The sequence below is a fragment of the Trichechus manatus genome, unplaced genomic scaffold, assembly GCF_000243295.1.
Source record: "Trichechus manatus latirostris isolate Lorelei unplaced genomic scaffold, TriManLat1.0 scaffold00012, whole genome shotgun sequence".
NCBI lineage: Eukaryota > Metazoa > Chordata > Mammalia > Sirenia > Trichechidae > Trichechus > Trichechus manatus.
The window spans coordinates 9,802,332-9,812,864 of NW_004443948.1; the positions used below are offsets into that span (position 1 = coordinate 9,802,332).

The window sequence follows — 10,533 nt, forward strand, 5'->3', positions numbered from 1 at the left end:
CTTATAAGAACAGAAATGTTTTGTCTTACAGTTCTGCAGGCTAGAAGCAGGTTATTGACTGTATTGATTCCTTCTGAGGGCTCTGAGCGGGAAACTTTTTCATGTCTCTCTCCTAGTTCCTGGTAGTTCCAAGCATTTCTTGGCTTGTAGCTGCAGTGCCACATGGTGTCCTTCCTCTGTCTGTCTCTGTGTATCTTCCCCTCTTTTATAAGGACTTCATTCACACAGAATTAGGACCCAACCTACTCTAGGATGACCACACATTTACCTAACTGATAACATCTTCAAAGACCCTCTTTCCAAACAAGATCACACTCACAGGTACCAGGCATCAGCACTTCAACTTATCTTTTTGGGGGACACAATTCAGTCCATAACACAGTTCAATCCACAAAGGAGAGCGAGACAAATTCATTTAAGAATATCAAATAAGGCTTAATGTATAGATGGTATTTGAGTTACGCATTTAAGGATGGGAAACATTCTATGAAGAGAGAAACACAATTCAAGGCAAAAGATAAATAAGCATTGAGCAAAGATAAGAGTTGTAAAGTGCAGAGGGAAAACAGCAAGTATCAAATGTGGCCGGGCCATAGGGTTTGTTAAGCAAGTTAGTGAGAAGTAAGACTAGAAAAGTAAGGGGAGTCTTGGTTATAGAGACTATTGCCAAGAAAATGTACTCTGACACTATTTTCCAATAAATGTGAAATATTGAGAGTGGTTGAGCAAGGTAATTTACAGATCAAAGTTCTGCCTTAGGAAAATTAAACCAACTGGAATGAATTGAAGAAGGACATAACTCAAGTTAAATAGACCAGTTGGGAGGGGACTGCTATAGTCCAGGCAAGAGTTAATGAGTGCCTGGATTAGAAAACGGGAATGAAATATGGGATCAAATGTGCGACAACACTAGAATAGAATCATTAGACTTTGGTAATTGGTTGTATATGGAGAAGAGAGAGCAGAAGGAGAAGTAGTTAGAAGTAATGGCCATAAACACACAGAGAAAACAGGAGAATGTGCAAGTTTTGCAGAGAAAACAAGTATAATATTTTTGGAAGATACTGAGTTCAAATTAAACTATTTGTAGCACATATCAACATATATATTTAAATATGGTAGCAATTGAATGCATAATTACAAACTGATACAGTATTCATTAGTTGTTTCACTCATTTCCATCTTGTCTCTTCAATGGTATCAGATAATTCTTGAGGAAGGGCAAAGGAGTGGGGAGAAGAAACTGACAAGTCTAAAACTCCTATTGTATTCCATACTCAGGCATAATACATACTCTAATATTCCGATTTTACAGATAAGGAAACTAAGGCTCAGAACTATCAGGTAGTTTGTCTACATACCAGTGATGATATGATGTGACAGAGCTATGGTTTACTTCCAGATCTTACTGACTCCATAATCCATGCTTTTTCTATTTCTCCATAAGGCAGGAGTAGTATCAATGGGTAGAGGTTCTAGGAAGCAGATTTAACTAAAATCTTTTATTTTGAGCTAAATATAAGGAAAAAAACCTTTTCAACAATTATAGCTGTGAAGTTCAAGAAGAGAACTGAGACCTACAAGAAAATTTTAATGAGCTTATGAAGGTATGCAATCTGCAAGTAAAGGAAATGAGATAGATTTTTGTCCTAAATTGTGTCAAGATAACACCTGATACGTGAGCGAGCTATACAGAGCCAAAATTAAATATTATAGCTTTTCCTTCTCCTTTGTGCTAGTGGAAACAATTTTTAATAGTTTCTTTTTTATTGTCTTAAACCTAAACAGTAAATTTCTTCACAATTTTGCTTGGATTTAATGTATATGTGTGAGCGTGTCTGTTGTGGTAGAGCTATACACCTTCTCCTCACTTATCAGCTACCTCGTTATCCAATATTTCACATTTACTACAATAGTAAAAAAATCTACTATATAGCTATTTAGCATATTAACAACATACGTCTGACAGTAACAAAGGACAAGGTACGAGGTGACAGTAATGCTGGCTTTGATGGTTAAGGTTATGAGTCAGTTCGGCTGGGCCATGAGTCTTAGTGGTTTGGCAGTTAAATAACGGTAAAGCTCTCAGCTGTTAACTGAAAGGTTGATGGTTCAAACCCACCCAGCAGCTCCATGGAAGAAAGATCCTGCAATCTGCTTCCATAAAGACCACAGCCAAGAAAACACTTCGGGGTAGTTCTACTTTGTCACATGGGGTGGTTATGATTCAGAATAAATCTACGGCACCCAACAATAACAACAATAGATAGACATACCTGAACACAAATGGTCTACTGGCTCTGCTAAAACTTGGACAAAGCAAAAAAAGAAAGAGAAAAAAAGAAAAAGAAATCAAGCAAAGGTCAGAGGAGATATTTTTAATTCAGGCAGCTTTCTTCTGACCATTTCCAAATAAACACATCAAAATTAGGAAGGGTGCATGTGGTCTGAACCAATCTTGTCATCTGCAATTAGACGGACTGTTTACAAAAAGGCATCTCTGTGTATTCAGACCATAAATATATACACACACACAGATGTATACACAAATGTCTAATATAAATTGCCTCAGAATGAAAACAACCCCTCAAAATTTTCCTTGTATCTTTATTCTCTGTAATTGTATGACTCAGAGAACACACTTGAACTTTACCACTTATTAACAGGGTGACTGCAGAAGTTAGTAATATCCGTGTGCCTCAGTTTTCTTGTCTATAAGATAAAAGGGCTGGGTTAGATGGTTTTTAAAGTAATTTCCAGCTATACAGTCACATACGCTTCTGAGACAGCAGGATGAGAAAACCTAAGTGGTTATATTGAAATGTCTTTGTCCTTGGTCCTGAGTAGCTTTGTACTTTGAGGCCAATTCATTCTGGCCAGGACGGAACATTTACATTTCAATTTCTAAGATAATCATGGCCAAGTTTAACCCTTTCAGATTGAATGTTAATTTTCTTAGGCCACTATTATTTGTTAGTGCAGGACTTTTCTGTAATTAGATGTCATTCTTTTGATTAATTCTGTATTTGCTTCAGGAAAGTGCCTATTTTCAGTCTCGAGATTACTTCTAATATATGCTTCCTGCGCTATCTCTGCTTGCTCTTGTGTTCTTATGCCCTTTTCCTTGCACCTAAGTAGCACTTGGCTTTACTTCAGATGATAATTTTTTTAAAGAGCTTGATCTTGCCCTTTAAGATTCACCAATTTTCTTCCAGTAATATACAGAATGCTGCATTTCTAGTTCTTTCCATATCTGTTTGAAGTCAGAACATTTTATTTCAAATATAGCACATCCCCTCATGATTGCAGATTCTTGTTCCCAAACACACATAATATTTTTTTAAGCAATGGGGGTTAGAATTCCCATCATACAATATATTCCAAAGTTTTAATTATCAGAGGGGCAAGAATAAACATGCTTTGCGTACATAACTTAGAGATTATATCATATGCCAAAACTCAAAATTAAAAAAATATAGTCAAGTAATTGGAGTAAACATACAAGCCAATTTAGTAAAATGTAAATTCAGCAATAAGATAACTAAATTCAAAGGTTCAAATGGCAGACCCAGGTGCTAATTTCCTAATGAGTTTTACCACTCAAACGGACATATAGGTATATTTTTTTAAGTCAGTAAAAAAGAATACTTTCTTTTTTCCTGATGTATTATCTGAAGGTTGTCTCCAACCCTGAAGGAAAAAAAGAAAGATGGAATAGTAGGTTCTTACAGTATGAAAACTTAAATAGCAAATGCATCTGTAAAGAGTGTCGTTGTTAGGTGCCTTTGAGTCAGTTCTGACTCACAGCAACAACACGTACAACAGAATGAAAGGCTGTCTGATCCTGCACCATCCTCACAATGTTTGAGCCCACTGTTGCAGACACTGTGTCCATCCATCTTGTTGAGCATCTTCCTCTTTTTCAACGACCCTCTATTTTACCAAGCACGATGTCCTTCTCCAGCAATTGGTCTCTCCTGATAACTTGTCCAAAATACATGAGACAAAGTCTCACCATCCTCGCTTCTAAGGGGCATTCTGGCTGTACTTCTTACAAGACAGATGTGTTTGTTCTTCTGGCAGTCTGTGGTATATTCAATATTCTTCACCAACACCATCATTCGAATGCATCAATTCTTATTTGGTCTTCCTTATTCACTATCCAGCTGTCACATGCATATGAGGCAACTGAAAATACCATGGCTTGGGTAAAACAAACCTTAGTTCTCGAAGTGATATCTTTGCTTTTGAACACTTTAAAGAGGTCATTTGCAGCAGATTTGCACAATGCAATACCTCATTTAATTTCTTGACTGCTGCTTCCATGGGTGTTGATTGAGGATTCAAGTGAAATGAAATCCTTGACAACTTCAGTATATTCTCCATTTATCATAATGTTGCTTATTGGTCCAGTTTTGAGGATTTTTGTTTCTTTATGATGAGGTGTAATCCATACTGAAGGTTGTTGTTATTGATCTTCATCAGTAAGTGCTTCAAGTCCATAAAGATTACAGCATAGGAAACCCTATGGGGCAGTTCTATTCTGTTACATAGGGTCACTATGAGTAGAAAATCAATCCGACAGCACCTAACAACAACAGTAACAAGAACAACATCCTACCTAAAAGTCTGAATTTCTCCACTGATTCATTTAAGCTGTCTAAATAACCCTACCTATAATTAATTCCTAGTCTATCAGTTTGTTATACTTTGGTGGCTTGTGTATTGCTGTGATGCTGGAAGCTATGCCACTGGTGTTTCAAATACCAGCAGTGTCATCCATGGTGGACAGGTTTCAGCTGAGCTTCCAGACTAAGACAGACTAGGAAGAAGGACCTGGCAGCAGCCTACTTCTGAAAAAAACTAGCCAATGAAAACCTTATGGATAACAGTGGAATGTTGACTGATACACTGCAGGAAGATGAGCCCCTCAGGTTGAAAGGCTTTCAGAAGATGACTGGGGAAGGGCTGACTTCTCAAAGTAGAGTCAATCAACCTTAATGATGTGGATGGAGCAAAGCTTTTGGGACCTTCATTTGCTGATGTGGCACAACTAAAAATGAGACGAAACAGCTGCAAACATCAATTAATAATCAGAAAATGGAATGTATGAAGTATGAATCTAGGAAAATTGGAAATCATCAAAAATTAAATGGAATGCATAAAGATGAATATCCTAGGAATAAGTGAGTTAAAATGGACTGGTACTGGCCATTTGAAAATGGACAATCATATGGTCTACTATGCTAGGAACGACAAATTGAAGAGGAATGGTGCCACATTCATCCTAAAAAAAATTTTAAAAAACTACATTTCAATATCTATCCTAAAGTACAATGCTGTCAATGATAGAATAATATCCACACAACTACAAAGAAGACCAGTTAATATGACTATTCTTCAATTTATGCACCGACGACTAACATCAAAGATGAAGAAATTGAAGGTTTTTACCAACTTCTGCAGTCTGAAATGATCCAGTATGCAATCAAGATGCATAGGTAACTAGTAGTGATTGACATTTGAAAGTAGGAAACAAAGAAGGATCAGTAGTTGGAAAACATGGCCTTGGTGATAGAAAAGACACCAGAGATCACATGACAGAATTTTGCAAGATCAACAATTTATTCACGAGAAATACCTTTTTTCAACAACATAAATGGCAACTATAAACATAGACCTCACCAGATGGAATACACACGAATCAAATCAACTACATCTGTGGAAAGAGATGATGGAGAAGCTCAATATCGTCAGTCAGAACAAAGCCAGGGTACGACTATGGAAAAGACCATCAATTGCTCATATGCAAGCTCAAGTTGAACCTCAAAAAAACCAGAACAAGTCCATGACAGCCAAAATACAACCTTGAGTATATCCTTTGAGTATATCTTGAGATACCATCTCAAGAATAGATCTGACACATTGAACACCAGTGATCAAAGAGCAGACGAGTTGTGGAATGACATCAAGGACACTATACATGAAGAAAGCAAGTGGCCATTAAAAAGACAGGAAAGAAAGAAAAGACCAGAATGGATGTCAGGAGAGACTCTGAAACTTCCTCTTAACGTAGAGTAGCTAAAGCAAATGGAATGATCAAGTAAAAGAGCTGAACAGAAGATTCCAAAGGGCAGGTTGAGAAGACAAAGTAAAGTATTCTAATGAAATGGGCAAACACCTGGAGTTAGAAAAACAAAAGGGAAGTACATGGTTGTCATTTCTTAAGATGAAAGAACTGAAGAAAAAATTCAAGCTCAAGTTGCAATATTGAAGGATTCTATGGGCAAAATATTGAATGACGCAGAAAGCATCAAAAGAAGATGGAAGGAATACACAGAGTAACTGTGCCAGAAAAAATTGGTCCATGTTCAACCATTTCAGGAGGTAGCATATGATCAGGAACCAATGGTACTGAAGGAAGAGGTCCAAGCTGCACTGAAGATGTTGGTGAAAAACAGGCTCCAGGAATTGATGGAATACCAACTGCGATGTTTCAACAAATGAAGTTCTGTTAAGCCAAGCAATTTGGAAGACAGCTACCTGGCCAACTAACTGGAAGAGATCCATATTTCTGCACATTCCAAAGAAAAGTGATCCAACAGAATGCAGAAATTATCAAACAATAGCATTAATATCACAAACAAGTAAAATTTTGCTGAAGATCATTCAAAAGTGGTTGCAGAAGGGAACTGCCAGAAGTTCAAGCCAGATTCAGAAGGGGGCTTGAAATGAGAGATATCATTGCTGATGTCAGATGGATTTGGCTGAAAACAGAGAATACCAGAAAGATGTTTACCTGTGTTTTATTGACTATGCAAAAGCATTTGACTGTGTGGACTATAATAAATTACGGATAACATTGAGAAGAATGGGAATTCCAGAACACTTGATTGTGCTCAGAGGAAGCCATACATAGACCAAAAGGCAGTCATTCAAACAGAACAAGGGGATACCGTGTAGTTTAAAATTAGGAAAGGTGCTCATCAGGGTTGTATCATTTCACCATACTTATTCAATCTCTATGCTGAGCAAATAATCTGAGAAACTGGATGATATGCAGAAGAACATGGCATCAGGATTGGAGGAAGACTCATTAGCAACTTGCGATATATAGATGACACAATTTTGCTTGCTGAAAGTGAAGAGGACTTGAAGCACTTACTGATAAAGATCAAAGACCACCTTCAGGATGGATTACACCCGAACATAAAGAAAACAAAATTCCTCACGACTGGACCAGTAAGCAACATCATGATAAAAGGAGAAAAGACTGAAGTTGTAAAGGATTTTATTTTACTTGGATCCACAGTCAATGCCCATGGAAGCAGCAGTCAAGAAATCAAATTAGGCAATTCTGCTGCAGAAGACTTCTTTAAAGTGTTCAAAAGCAAAGATGTCACTCTGAGGACTAAGGTTCGCCTGACCCAAGCCATGGTATTTTCAATTGCCTCATATGCATGTGAAATTCGGACAATGAATAAGAAACACCAAAGAAGAATTTAAGCCTTTGAATGATGGTGTTGGCAAAGAATATTGAATATACCATGGACTGCCAGAAGAACGAACAAATCTGTCTCAGAAGAAGTATAGCCACTATGCTCCTTAAAAGCAAGGATGGCGAGACTTCATCTCACGTGCTTTGGACACGTTATTAGGAGGGACGAATCACTGGAGAAGGACATCACTCTTGGTAAAGCAGAGGGTCAGCAAAAAAGCAGAAGACCCTCAACGAGATGAACTGACACAGTGGCTGCCCCAATGGGCTCAAGCATAACAAGGATTGCGAGGATGGCCTGGGACCGTGCAGTGTTTCTTTCTGTTGTACATAGGGTTGCTATGAGTCGGAACTGATTAGGGGATACCTAACAGCAACAACATAACTTATTCCATTACGTCTAATGCAGGGTCCTAAGCTGCTGGCAAGGAACCCTGGGGGCGCAATAGTTAAGTGCTCAACTGCTAACTGAAAGGTTGGTGATTCCAACCCATTAGTGGCTCCATGGGAGAAAAGACCTGGTGATCTGCTTCCATAAGGATTACAGCCCAGGAAACTCTATGGGGTAGTTCTACTCTGTCATATGGGTTTGCTGTGAGATGGAATTGACTCGACAGCACACAACAACAAGCTGCTGGCACTAGACAGTGACTCAGGTGGCGAATGAAGGATAAGAAACTGTCAGGCCACACTCTGATAAACAAAACCACACAATAACTATACAAATACAGATTATTGCCAGGACAGAAGACGATGATTGTTCCATTGTCTGTCCCCTTTCTATGCACACTTCTGAAGAAGTAGTTTTAGTCCTGTTCTGAGTTCTCGACAAGGATATTCTTGTTGTCTTAGATTGTATCGAGGTGCAAAGAAAAATAAACTTACCATTATCAGTAAACCTCCAAAGTCTCCCAACTGAAGCACTTGATGAAACTTTTAAATAGTTAAATGCCTCAATTGTTAATTCTATAAAAATTATTCTGAATTGCAGTGCTTTTCTAAAGTCCACTGAATAATTCTAGATATTTCTATTTGCTGCAGGAGAAAATGAAAGCAGAATAGAAACTTCCTGGACAGCTTTTTAAAAGGATATAAACCATCAATATCACCTTCATCCCCCGCATCCTCTAAAGAAATTATTAGTTGCATGTTTATGTTTACTATGATTAGCTTATAGTTTGCAATATGTTAAATGTATAATGCAGTTGTGCTTTTTATTGTGTTTATATTGTTTATTGCACATTGAGTTTTTATAATTACTATGTACAATATATGTATACCCATATTACATTATTTATTAAAATTATAACATTTAAAATTTTTGTAGAATTTCATAAGTGCTATGTATAAAATTTTTATTCAGTTAAAAAGTATTTATTGGGAGTCCGCTATATGTCAGGCATCCTTAAGGTGCCAGTAAGAGAGCAATGAACAAATCCTGATTTTAATAACTCATTGTTGGGAAATATATCCATATGGTATTTGAACTAGTTATTATAATTTTCATGGTCTATAGCAAAGTGCTGTAGTGAAATACAGTGACTGTAATTTAATAATGTTAAAGAATTTTTTTAAAACAGATAATCCATTACTAATGTTAACATTCTCATGACCAATTACCTTTGTATTATCTTGTCAGTTACTTGCATTGAAAATCCAGTTGCCTCATTACTAATAGTGCTTTAATTTTATTGCTCTAATTTTATGCATGATGGCCACACAAATTCTGCATATGTTGTTGAATCTTGCAGTTCCACAAGATGGTTAATATCCTTGGATAATAACCTTGGATAATATCTTGCTTGTTCTTTCAGTTCTGTGTGTTTGTTCTTTCAATTCATCTCTATTTCATTCTCTCTCTCTCTCTTCTCCTTGTGTTTGCTATTCTTTTTCTCAACCCCTAACCCCATCACAAACTTTCCTGGCAAACTTGTTGACTCTAGGGCCCCTTTGTGCCATCTTAAAAAGAGAATATTATGTGAAATATGCTTTAGTAGCATGCCCTTGCTGCTTATATAAAGAAACACTGTAGGTAGAATAGCACTGCACTCTTCTGTGATATAGTTCATTACCAAGGATCTACAATTTATTATACCCATTGACATCGAGTCGATTAATGTCCCTCAGATAAATTTCTCTATGAGCATTTTGATTGGAAAAAATGTTTATTATTCTTGAAAAACTAACAATTATTATTACACACTGAGACTTGTGTAATCAATTGCATTTTTCCACAACTGCCAGGCAACTTAGAGCCAGAAGCCCAGTCCAGGCTTTACGCACCTTCAAGTTTATACAATTTCATGAGCCTTGTTTAAGAAAAGCAGCCCTGGGCGTGCAGTGGTTAAGAGCTTGGCTACTAAACAAAAGGCTGGCAGTTTGAAAACACCAACTGCCTCTTGGAAACCCTATGGGGCAGTTCTACTCTGTCCTATAGGGTTGCTATGAGTTGGAATAGACGTGATGATGGCAACAGGTTTGGTTTATTTTTTGGTTTAAGAAAAGGAATTCAAAATAATGAATACAAAATTAGGTACAGACTTTGGAAAAACCCCATTCAAGTCCAGGGCCTTGAAGCTTAAACTTTATTAGCTACAAATAAATGTACTTCTGCTTGGAGTTTTATGCCCAAAAGCTACTCATTTCCTACATCAAAATTTTTTAATGCACTAGGTACCCTCTTGTCCTAACAAAATTGTTATCTAATGGTTGGTTACTGAAATTTCTGTATAATCTGGAAATTATAAAAAATGATAGACACATATACACCTTAAACATACTATTTAAACTTAAAACATAAATAAGCATTTGTTTGCTAATCTTTTGATTGTTATCCAAGGCTTTTTCTTTGGGTAAAAAGTTAAGTGGAAGTTTGCAAAGAGTTTTTTTTTTTTTTTTTTTTTTTCTTAATTTCCCAATCCTCACTTTTTACAACCTGATTTTTATCTCTTTATTTGGGACTAATAGTTTTGCATTTCCTGTACCTATACTTTTATTATAAGCTGCCTCAAAATTGTTTCAATACGATGGATTAA

The 10,533-nt window shown here is 36.8% G+C and overlaps 1 long non-coding RNA gene across 7 annotated transcripts in view; it reads right to left on the bottom strand.

Moving 5' to 3' along the window:
• Positions 1 to 10,533, bottom strand: part of LOC111819574 (uncharacterized) — a 167,300-nt gene that overhangs the window by 126,244 nt on the left and 30,523 nt on the right. The window contains exon 1 of one of the 7 annotated variants that reach the window (XR_002823165.1): positions 2,277 to 3,788. The exons of the other annotated variants lie outside the window; for them this stretch is intronic. This is a non-coding gene — a long non-coding RNA (uncharacterized LOC111819574). Of the gene's footprint in view, positions 1 to 2,276; positions 3,789 to 10,533 lie in introns of those variants that run through there. 7 annotated transcript variants of the gene reach the window in all.